The following is a 12,298-nucleotide window of genomic DNA, read 5'->3' as shown; positions in this document are numbered from 1 at the left end:
GGTTATTAAGTATGTTTCCAACATTTATTTAGTTTCTACAGTTTTCCATACATGTTTTCATCGAGGACAACTTCCCTAGTGATCTTCAAGTTTCCAATACTTTTCACTTTTAAATTATATTTCTACTTCAATTTTAATCTTTCTCATGTATATATACAACAACTCTATTCCCATATTTTGCCTCTCTAAAATACTTTTATATCTAATTGGGGATTTATATAACAGGCATTAATACAACTATGTGAACTGTGGATGTACTTCCTAGTTGGTATAGCAAAACGTAATCTATCGACCACCTTTATCAAATGCCACTCTCAAACATAATATCGTATGCCACCAACTATTTGATTTTCTCCAAAGACTCCTTTCTCTCATCTATCTTAGCTAACACCAACATACGTTTACTTCCATTCTTATTGAAAAATAATCTCGCACTTGGTACCTACTTGAAAATACATATCCATCACTGCTATACATTTAAGATTGAGCTAAAAATTAGAAAAAAAAAAAAGACCACCTTCTGAACAACCATGAATTGTAGTTTTCATGATTGAGAATTAATCCACATAGAACATTGTAACGACATTCTTTCTTTCTTCTCCAATTTCTGTGTGCTTTCATTCTTAGTTATTTTTACATGAAAATGTTCTTGCTTTTGATTAGGATATGAGATTGATAGAGAGATACTTGGTGTCTTCTCTATTTTGGTTTGTAAAACTTTTCCGCCCATATTGAGATCAACTTCCTAGACATAGATTCTAAAAAAGTGTCAATATTTATTTAATTATGAATAAAATATAAAAAAATCAATATTGACGTAGATAGCACTGGATTGAATGGTTCTATTATACACTAAAATAAAGTTTGCTAACCAATAGTTATGGTGTTTTTTTCTACCATTAAAGGCGTAATAGTCTGAGTTTGGGTTGACTGATAAGCTTTTAAGTCCTAAATTGTTGATCCTAAATGTTTAAATCGAGATTTTAGTAATATATAACCCTAGAGAATATTAGTAACCTATAACCCTAGAGTATATACAAATTCTTTTTTTTTTCATGGCCGATGCAGGGTATGTGTGACATTCACTTCACTTGGGGCTCTTGTGTCCTCAAAAAACCCAGTTAGTAGTTTTAGACTATCATTCTATAGTCGCAACCATATCAACGTTGAAAAATGTCACATTTATAACCCAACTAGTTAGCATGTCTATTAGTAGTCCATTATCAAAGTATTATATGTCAATACATTCCATGAATCATAATCTATGTACTATAAAGGATTTCATATGATTCATCAAGACAATTAGCTTACAAATTATGAACGAGATGTAAAGCTAGACTAATGGCATCGGACTTCTGATATAGATCCATACAATTCCATTGAGCAAAATTCTAGTTTTTTTGTTAAGACTGTTAACAGTATACTACAATTTGTTAGTATACAACCATATGAGTATAGCATATTATGTATCTTTTTTTTTTTTTTACATTTGAGTGTAGTTTATTATGTATATTTTTGTTTACTAAAAAACAGATACATAATATACTATATTTAATTGTATGATCAATTATAGTAAATTCATTCATCAAGACTTTCCAGTTATAAATATGAACAAGATATACCATTAAATTTCAGATATTGGTTCCTACTTGCCATTGAGCAATTCTAGTTTTTGGCAAGACTTTTGACGCTATATATACTACAAATTTTGAATAAAAAAAATTTCACTATCCTTTTTAGGTTTCATTGTCTTTAAATTCATTATTGGATGGTAAAATAAGTGCTTTTACCTTAGATTATAGCAATTTTTACATTGTAAAATATAAGTTAGTGACAAATTGAAAGAATGATTTTAAAAAGGAATCATATATAGAATTCTAGTTTTTGGCAAGACTTACCACACTATACTATCGTTTTTGAATGGAAAATTCTACTATCTCTTTTAGGCTTCATAGCCTTTAAATTCGCTATTGGATAGTGAAATAAGTGCTTTTAACGTAGATTATAGCAATTTTTATAATGTAAAATATAAATCAATTAGAAATTGAAATAATGGCTTTATAAAGGGATCATAGAATTCTTCTTTGTTGATACAAGGATGGATAATACGAATCACTTACAATAAATTCTATGGGTTGATGAGCAAATGCAAATATCTTGTTTTGTAACCATTAGCAAAAAAAACACTTAATTAACTTAATTAAGGATGTACTAGGAAAACATCGGGGAAAGAAAAGAAAAGAAAGTAAAAAAAAAAAAAAGGGCAAAATCATTGAAGGCTTCTAGAGAAACATTTCAACTCTACTCAATCTGTTACATTGTATTAGAGAGTGAATAACACAATGCAAGGAATTTAAGAAACTTCCTTAGATGGTAAACAAGGTAACGTTGCGAACTTCCGTCATGCATGTGCACCTTTTGTTGGGAGCTTTGGAAAATCCCAACTTTTCAGGCCCTAGACATAGAAGACCATAATGGTTTTCATTCATGTTTCAAGTAAAGTTTTCTCTGTCTTTTTCTTTTGGATTTAGTTTACATGGCAGCAAACTAACTATATAGTAGAATTTAATAAAACATGTATTTTTATCAGAATATATCACCCTTTCAACGAAGGGTGGAAAAGCATGTGTACATGAAAGTAATGTGCTGTAACCAATACATAAAAACTGGAAACAAAAGAGAAGCAGTATCTCATTTTCTACAAAACCTGCACCATCCTCCAGTAGCGGAAACATCTGGGATGTCCTCGAAGAAGTTTGAGATAAGATCCTCATCCAATTCCCCTATATCAAGATCAGGAACAGAACCCAAAATCTCAATTTCGGAGAATGGCTGATAACATATACAATTTGGTGGTGAGGAAGGACTAGCTTCCCCATCTACAAAAGGTTTGAACGTATCAAAATCAAGAATAGACTCTTGAAGTATACCATCCTCTAGCTCTAGTGCTTGGCGACGTGCATATTTTGATGGCAGATAGATATTAGCACCCTGGTAACATAAAACAGTTTGATATTAGTCCATCCTATGGCCAAAAGTTGTATCAACATTTTTTTCCATGAACATTATTTACTCACCCTTACAAATTTCTTTTTAGTCCGCGGTTTCTTGAATACATGGTTTGGGAGTAAATCGATTATTGGTTTTGAAACTAGTTGTTTTCGGGGTCTTCCTCTGCCTCGACGAATACCATGCTCTAGTTGTGTTGAGATTTTCTTGTGAAGGCTTGGGGGTCTTTCTCTACCTCGACAAATAGCAAAACTAGGTTCTGCTTGTACCAAAGGTTTCTTGTTAAGCATTGGGGGTCGTCCTCGACCTCGACCTCGACCACGACCTCGACCACGACCTCGGCGAATGGGGATTGCAGGTTCGACATGTCCAAAGGCTTCATTGTATAGGATTCTCATCATTGGTGAAAAGATTCGAATTTGAGAAAGATGAATAAAAATGAGCAGGTGCTAGGCTTTATATAGATATCAAAATTAAATCTTGAGAGTAGAAGAAAGCACACGTTTCTTTACTTTCCAATTTGGAGAAGGGTAACGGTACCTTACTCTTAAAGATTAGGACGCCACTATATTGGTGGAAGTTTCCTAAACGGGATCAGTGGAAATCTGCTCTGGATAAGACCCGCCACAAACATGGAAATTGTACAGAATTATGGTAAGTGTTTGTTCTATGAGTCTGATTACAACTGGTGATTTATATCCTTTCCTTGCTTTGTTATAAATCTTTGTCATAAATATTAGTAATAATTAGTGGTAATAGACATGACATGTGGGCCCACTGATGGTGTGTCATTCGATGCATCAAGGCCCAATATATATATATATAGACACACAAACATTTTTTTTTTAGAAAAAAAACGGGTATACGAAGTACGAATGCAAGCCCTAATTTATAAAATTGATAAGAATAGATGTAATCATAAGCCTTCAATATGTTTTCAAATGGTTAAGCGTTTAAATAAAATTGTAAAATTGTTTGTTGGAAATTGTATCACTTTAATCACAATATAAATTTAAAATATTATTTTGAAAAGTCCACACATGTTGGTAAAGATAATGTACAATATATTTTTCAAATAGTACATTTTTTCTAAATTTAAACTTTGAATCATCTTGGTCGTTAACCATTTCCAAATCATCTTTGCCATCAAGCTTTTCCAGCGGATTCTTTTTGCATACACGCCTGCCCATTATTCATTATATAGAATATAATCCAATACATTAGTTTTTATAAAACTTTATCGTAATTTACTGTAAAATATGTAGAAAAATTTTTACGTAATTGGGTGTTGAAGGAATGTATACAAAATTATCTTTTTTTTTTTGTTTTACTTCCTTTTCTTTTTACCTTTCTTTCCTCTCCCTTCATCTCCAATGCCGCCACCTCCCTCTACCCTCCCATTTTTTCTTTTTCCTCCTCTCCTTCTCCCTCTCTCCCTTTTTTCCATTCTCTTGCCTCTCTCTCTCCCTCTTGTGTTATCGTTTGGCAAAATAAAAAATAAAGAAAAAAACAACAGATGTCTTCTAATTTTCTTTCTGGATTTCTTTGATGGAGCAGTATCGAAACTCGAAAGAACAACTAAAGTAGTTGTAGCTGTTAACCGCGGGAATTACATAGAAACAATAATCCGTAGGCTTTCTAAAATCAAGTGGTAATAAAAGTCATGTGCCATAAATATATATATATATATATATATATATAGACACACATACGTATATTGGGCGGTTGTAACGTCTTACAGGCAAAGCCATCTCAATGAATTCATAAAGATTATTAGATCGCAAGATAGATTACTTTAAGATGTACAAAGAACTGACTAGTTGTCCATGCAATTCTTAGTTTCGGTATAGCTGAAAAAAATGACAGGATTGGTCAAACCTCCAAATTCGATACTCAAGTATTCCACACATTTAATTTTGAAAAAATTATACGTATGGATTAAAACCTACCAAAACATACATTATTTCATCACAACCCGAAAGCAAATTCCCTAAAACAAAATTAGAAAGTATGATGACTAACAGTCTTAGCAGAAGAATGATGATAGGTCCTGACAGGTGCCGAACCTGTGCAATAATAAATACCTACTCGAGAAAAATACAGATTTTGTATATAGCGGTGAGTAGGGTCGAATCCACAGGGACTGGGGATAATTTGTTTCTTCTAGAGTCCAAAGTATGGGGGGTTTTGGATTAAATGCTAACTAAATAAATTAACTGCAGAAAATAATTAATTAAAAGAAATGATTGGGGAAACTCTAGCCAAGGGTACACATCAGAAATGGTTCATGCACTGATCATTGATGCAGAAATAATTCCAACATTTAGCAATAGATTAGTTATAGTTGTCATGCACGCGATAAACAACCAACCCTTCCTTAATTTCTCGATAGCTAAGGTACGACCGTTAGCTATTTCTCTAACCCAAAAATAACCCTAGGTACGACCGTAGGATTTAATTTCTAGATTGCATTAATAATTAGAAAGGCCCAATCCTAACCAACAAACACGCTACGAGGGTTTGTTTAAATTAGATCATATGCTCCCCTGACATAAACCTCAATTACGCCAGTTGCTACTGAGGTAGAGATAACGAACAATTACGGATTCAATTACCCCTATTTAGCAAAAATAGCCTATATGAATAATTAATTATTACGCACTAATCAATCATACACAAGGCCATAGCAATTAAAATCAAGGAACATATAAATACCAATAAATGAAGAAAATAATTAAAACAGATTCGATCTCACAGTAATTGTCGAACCAAATCGTCAGTTGTCCCCTTGACTAGAAAAGCTTAACCACGCCTCATGAGAAAATCTCCCCGTTGGGGAATATTGTCGAATACCTGGCGTGTGTCAGAGGCTAGTCCAAAGAAAGAAAACTAGAACTAAACTAAAAAACTAAAACTAAAGCCCTAGATATCTCTTGCTTTTGTACGTTGTCCCCCTTTTAAAGCAACAAAAGAAAGATGACTAAAAGCTATTTAGGTGGTCCCCACACATGTGGACAAAGCCTCCCAAGTACTTCTTGTTCCAAGTCTCTCTACGTTGCTTTCTTTGAAGCCCAATTGACCAAATGCCTTTCACTAGCTTGTGGTCCCCCACCAATTCAAGGGCCCAAGGATTGAAACCCTTAGAAGTCTCCATATTTTTCACAAAGTCCCTCCTTTTTGGTAGTTTTCTGCTTCATTCCTGAAATTGATTCCAAATACCAAATATGAATAAATATCAGCAATTAACACAATATTTGTCAGGGATAGAAGGGAAAATTAATAATAAAAATACTAACAAATTATACCCTATCAGGTCCCTTCCAAAAAAAAAGAAAAAGAAAGAAAGAAAAATTCCTACTATTTGAAAAGAAGTAGAAACATGGAAAGTAAATGGAAGTGATAAATTTATCAAGTGGAAACAACTAAACCCATAGTTGAGATTTTTTTTTTTACGTACATTATATAGTACATGTTTACATCACAATCTTATCCTAGAAGTACAAAACCATTTGGAGTTACTTGTTATACGTTACACATCGCTCCTTTCATAGCGACAATTTTACAAAAATTTTTACTGTTTTACTCTATCAAATAAATGTGTTTGAGAAAATAAAATTGGTTAAAAATGTGCCGATTAGAATTTTTTTTCCTTAAAAACATGTTTCTAAAAAACTCCCCCCCAGATACAACCACCCAAAAAATAAAAAATAGAAGTAGGAAAACATAGACCTACAAATTGGGATGGGACAGAAACCAAGCAGCTTTCCCAATATTTATTACTTATCCTAGTTTTCTCGCAAAGCCATTGAATTTGATAGTATTAGATTTGACCCAATTTCGAGTTTATGAAGAAGAACAAAATTGTTTCTTACAACTCTTGCCCCGTTGCCAAGATCTCAACCCTCTCGCTATCTGCTGGTATATGTAACTTGATGAGTGCTTATTGCATATACCTAAGGACTCACGTATCACTAAAACCATAAAATCAACAGTTGAAATATCCTTGTTTTCGATCATGAAAGGTCTCTTACGTTCACGAATAAAAATTACCAATGATGGGAGTAATGGACCATCTAGCCCCATCCCATGTTTACATGTATATATGAACAATAATATGCCTAACAATTATGTAAAATCACTATTGGGTTGAACTAATTCATACTATGCCATACTTTAATAGATTCAAGGCCCTTGTCAATGGAAGTCTCGACTGCGTCAAGAACCAGTTGTGTTTTCCTGCTGAGGGTTGGCCATTTCATCTCCGGCTTCGCACTTTCAGCTTTGATGAGTCCAACCAACCTAGAAAACTCCTTCACCAGGTGAGCTTCTTGTGGAAGATCTGTGGTGATAAGATGCTCGCTCGGATTGGGCATCCACCAGGTCTCGAATTCGGCGAACCCTGTCTCCACGCTGGTAGAGAATGAAGCGTTGTCCTCTTCAAAATTGACAACGAAGTCATGAAGGTGCAGAGAACCCTTTGTTCCAGAAACTGTTATGTCCATCATCAAGTTGGACAGGAAAGAAGCCCCACATGATAAAATTACTCCTGCCTTGTTGAAAACAGGCTCGCGCGATGCGATGACTGATTTGTGTGATAGTGTACCATCCGGCATCACCAAGAGCACCTAAAGCATCCAGGTCAGGCTTCACCCGGATATCGTTTTCCAGGAAATAAGGATCAGCAGCAAATGTAAGAACACTGTGAATCTGCAAAGATTAGCAAATTGATAGCAACGATTATCACTCGTACTTCTGTGGAAAGGAAATTTAGGAAACTGGACTGGAAGTTTGATTTGTTACGAAAACTACACTAGTGTGTGAAAACAAGCATTAGAAATTCCACTCAATTTGTCAAGAACTCTTCCACTTACAACCAATATATACAGAAAGATGACCAACAAACCGAAGTGTAATGTGTGATTATCACTCTTGCATGCAGAAAGATAAGCAAATCATACGTCTCCAAATTGGATTCTTGTGATGATACCAAAAATAAGAAGCTCAGCGAGCTCAAGAATTCTTGTATTCATTATGAAATATGAAATACAAATGCTAACATACAAGAGGATCAATATTGCACTTGGTCTTCAATTAACAGCATGAAGTACATGAATTCTTAAAAAAGAGTACATTTAGAGCAAAAATAATGACCAGTAAAAAAGATTGTTTTGGGCAGAAAATAAATTATTTATACCGATTTGAGTTGACCAAAACGCTGAGGAGTAGATATATCTTCCATTCTTATTGAATTTCTTTTGACGGGCAGAACCCAAAGATTGGTGTCATACAGAATCAAGGAACGAGTGGTGGAACTTGAAAGGTTTTATCAATGATTCCATGTGCAACGGATGTATCATAAACGTTCAACTACAAAAAAAAAGTATGAAACGGAGAATAAAGGTTGGAATAGCTTAAATCTAAGAGATGAAATATTCTTTACTTTGTTTCTACTGCATAGGGTCATGTGTCGTACAAAATATAATTTTCATTTTTTTTGTAGTACTAGGAGTTCCCTGGTATAAACAATTTATCTAGTTCAAGTGCTAAAGTAGAAGGTCATATAAGATACTAGGATCCATACTCTGTAAAAGTTGAAATTTCTAGAAGTCAATCAGGTGCAATAGAGTATGGTTTTTTTTTTTTTTTTTTACCATGCATGCAAATTCACTTGGGAATTTCGTGGATGGCAGATCATATATGGGCACTCGTCGCTTCTCCCAAACTTAACCAAACGAAGTTCCATACGGATATTTATCTTCATTGACTAGTATCAAATCAAAACTGATTAAAGTATCTAATTCGGTGGACAGATTAAGAAGTGTCTAGTTTTTCATGCTATTCTAATTTCATATCATTATTTTGAATTTGCAAAAAGGTCAGATTTGGTCAAATCTCAGAAAAAAAAAAATAAAGTATTCCACAAAATTAAGTTGTATAAGAAAAAAAATTCAAATGTGCATGAAATGGATTAAATATATCAAAAGCCACAATTATCTGTATGGAACTATGATCATTAGGCAGTATGATGATTAACGGGCTTGCTAGAAGAATGATGCCGGAGGTGCCTTGTCGATTACAATGATTGATGTCTACATTTTACTACAAATCCCAGCTCTGCCAATTGCTTCCACTTTTCCTGCATTCCCAAAGAATTTAGGAGTCAATTACGTGTCTAAAACAGTTTTTTTTTTTTTTTTTGTAAATTTTTGAGCCAACATCTAATATAGTTGAGACTTTGAGAAAAGTGGACAACAATAGCATCCATACTGGGGCAGAATGGATGAACATGAACTTGTCGTGATGCTACGATTGCATGGGGAAAATGGAAAGGGGCTTCTCTGCCTATTTAGGAGTCGCAAGCAATATCACAGCCGAGTTCTGGGGCATCTTGAAAGGTTTGCACATGGCATGGGATCAAGGACACAGGAAGTTTACCCTGGAAACAAACTGTAAAGCGAGTCTAGAACTTCTAAAAGAAGTAGGAACCACATCGCCAATATTTAATCTTGTGAAGCAGAGTTAGAGACTGGCAATGCAAACTCCAACAGATCTGGGGGGAGAGCAATAGAAGTGCGGATTTGCTAGCTAGAGCAGGGGTCCAAACACATGCAGATGTTATAGGGGTAGCTACCCCCAAGTTTATTCCATGTTAAGGGCTCAGGAGTTCTTCCTCCTCATTTTTTTTTGTCTAGTGCCAATCATGCATGTAAAAAACCTGACTAATAATGGCTTGAATCTGTGTCATCCTAGTAGAGGACCTTCAGACATTTTTATTTGTATGTCAATAATCGAACGTAAAGAACATTTTCCACTGACCTTCCAGGCAATGCTCATTCTTATCATAAAGACCTTACAAGAAATCTGTTTACCTTATTCTTCGAACAAAAAGAACGTTCAACTTGGAATAAGCAATAGACTTCACTTGGATTTATGAAACTAATCAATTTGACAAGGGGTAAACAAAATGCTATATCAGTAGTGATCAGTGTAGAACACACAGGTATTAGTCAAAAGTGGCAAAACATTGAAGAACGTTTTCGATATGCATGAGCAGAATCATTATAAACAATGAACAAATGCTAGCTAGGCCCAGGAAATTAATCATGTACAACTCCAATAATAAAAATCTCCTTCCTACTCCATTTATATATATGTGCCTGCCTGATGCATGGCCATCAATTTTCTATATGAAAATAATTTATTGATCCATTTTCATTCAAACAAAATTCAATGGCAGAGGAAGCTGGCCTCGTTGCCTTCTTGTTCTTCGGTAACGTGAATAGAAGAAAATTTGTTGACTGCACAGAAGGGAATAAGTTGCTTATCAGACGCAGGTGGCTTATATTTCTTTCTATCTTGGCTCAGAAATTTCTGCAATCAGTTTCAAAGCCCTTGGCATCCTTCGGGTCTGCGCTCGAGCAGTGGCTTGACCTTTTGTCCAGAAATCGCAACATTTACTTGCTTTTCCTCGACTTCACTCGGGGTACCTCACTCTTCTTACGAATTTCCTACCTAGCTAATAACCATGTTTCTTCTCGTTCTTGTTTTCAATTTTTTTCACTTCTCTGTCTTTCCTCTGAAACTTTCTTTCTTTTTTTTTTTTTTGGTTATTCCTTCATCGTAAAGTATTTCTTAAGATGGAAACCATTGCTTTCACTGTGCATGTTAGTATTTGATTTGTGACCATTGACTGAGTTTCGAGAATTGGAATTTGGAACTAATGATTCTTCTTTTACCATGTGATTGGGAAATTATGGTCCACTTTCTCCTGTCTCCAGTATAATTTGCTACCAACAATTTTTTTTTTCTTAATTAAAGGTGATAATAAGTACCAACATAGAGTTAAAAACTCAACCGTTTAGCATAAATGGTTTCATCTCCTACTAGTTTTTAAGACAAATCAGTAGACTGGTTAGGTTCAGACAGAGTCCGGCAAACAATCATGATGGCTTTTACCATTTCCAGACAAAGGTCGGTCAACCACTTCACTTGGTTTTAATCGATTCCTTGTTTGTTTTTGAATCAAACTTTCAGAATCCTTACCCAATGTTTAATGTAAATCAATACAGTGAATCAATTTGCGTGTCGAAGTTGTTGGAGTATGCCATAGTGCAGTTTCCTCCTCCTTCAGTAAGATGCACATACTCGAATAATGTTAAATGCCCCTTGGAAGCAAAAGTTAGAAGTATTTTTTTTTTTTTTGTATGGTTGTTCGCCCGCTTTAGCTTGAATAAACCTTCTAATGAAACTTCACACTTATGTTATCGAAAAAAAGATTGTTGCATTTTTCCCTCTTGTTGAAAAAGCATCTATTTTTCCATGTATTTCTCAAAATACTTCAATTGGTACACACAAGATATAGGCTAATTCAGCAGCCTTTTGTTCAATTTCTCATGGAGTCAAATTTTCATCGGTATGAGTTAAGGAATGGTCCCCTGGCCTCAAATTTCCATATAAACTATAAAGGACACGGCGTGCAAAAATACCTTCTTTAACTTCTATTCGAATGGACTAAATATCTTTTATAAGGAATCGGAAGAATATGCGATGATTTTTTTCAGGAAATCCCCAACAAACAAAAAATACATACTGTGCCTTTCTTTCTATCGAATCGATCATAACCATTGCCTACATTTCAGAAAATTGTGCACCACAAATAGGAGCTAATAAAGAGATCCGCGATTCCGTAGAAAGACATGACAATCCCTTATGAAAAAAAAGCAATTTGCTGAGACAGAAAAAAAGATATCAAATTACGATAAATTCTACATCTACTCTTACTCCTACTTTATACTCCCTGGTGGCCAACTACTCTAGAGATAGTTGGTTGAAAGTATTCCTTATCCTAAAAGTATAGAATTTCTTAAACAAGGTTTAAATTACAAGCTTTTCTAAGAATCGACTCTTGTGCATGGTTTAACAAAAGCTAATAGTAGATCCTGACCAAGGTCTAGATCCAGGATTAAAATTACAAATGTAGATATTAAAACAGCAACAAATGTAGACACTACGACAAAAATACATAAAAAGGGGATAAATTTTGATAGTTATTAATATTCAATCTCATTCACCTAAATTCATCAATCCCATTTAATCCGCTCATTGTCTGGTAAAATTGCTGTTGCAATTGCAAAGAGTCCCCAATAAAAGGTTTGCCTAACAGATACTACTTGAATGGTGAAGAAGTGTAAAGAATTTAAGATTTTGCATCATTTCTCTTGAATTATTTGCGCATTAATTCACCAACCACTAAAGATGCGCTTTTGGTTGTTACTTATTTCAATATAAG

At 34.4% G+C, this 12,298-nt stretch overlaps 1 pseudogene; it reads right to left on the bottom strand.

Annotated features, from left to right (window-relative positions):
- Positions 1 to 7,160: 7,160 nt before the first annotated feature.
- On the bottom strand, positions 7,161 to 8,248 carry LOC113773778 (annotated as a pseudogene).
- Positions 8,249 to 12,298: the final 4,050 nt, after the last annotated feature.

Source organism: Coffea eugenioides, chromosome 6, assembly GCF_003713205.1.
Source record: "Coffea eugenioides isolate CCC68of chromosome 6, Ceug_1.0, whole genome shotgun sequence".
NCBI lineage: Eukaryota > Viridiplantae > Streptophyta > Magnoliopsida > Gentianales > Rubiaceae > Coffea > Coffea eugenioides.
This window is presented reverse-complemented; position numbering and strand designations above follow the sequence as displayed.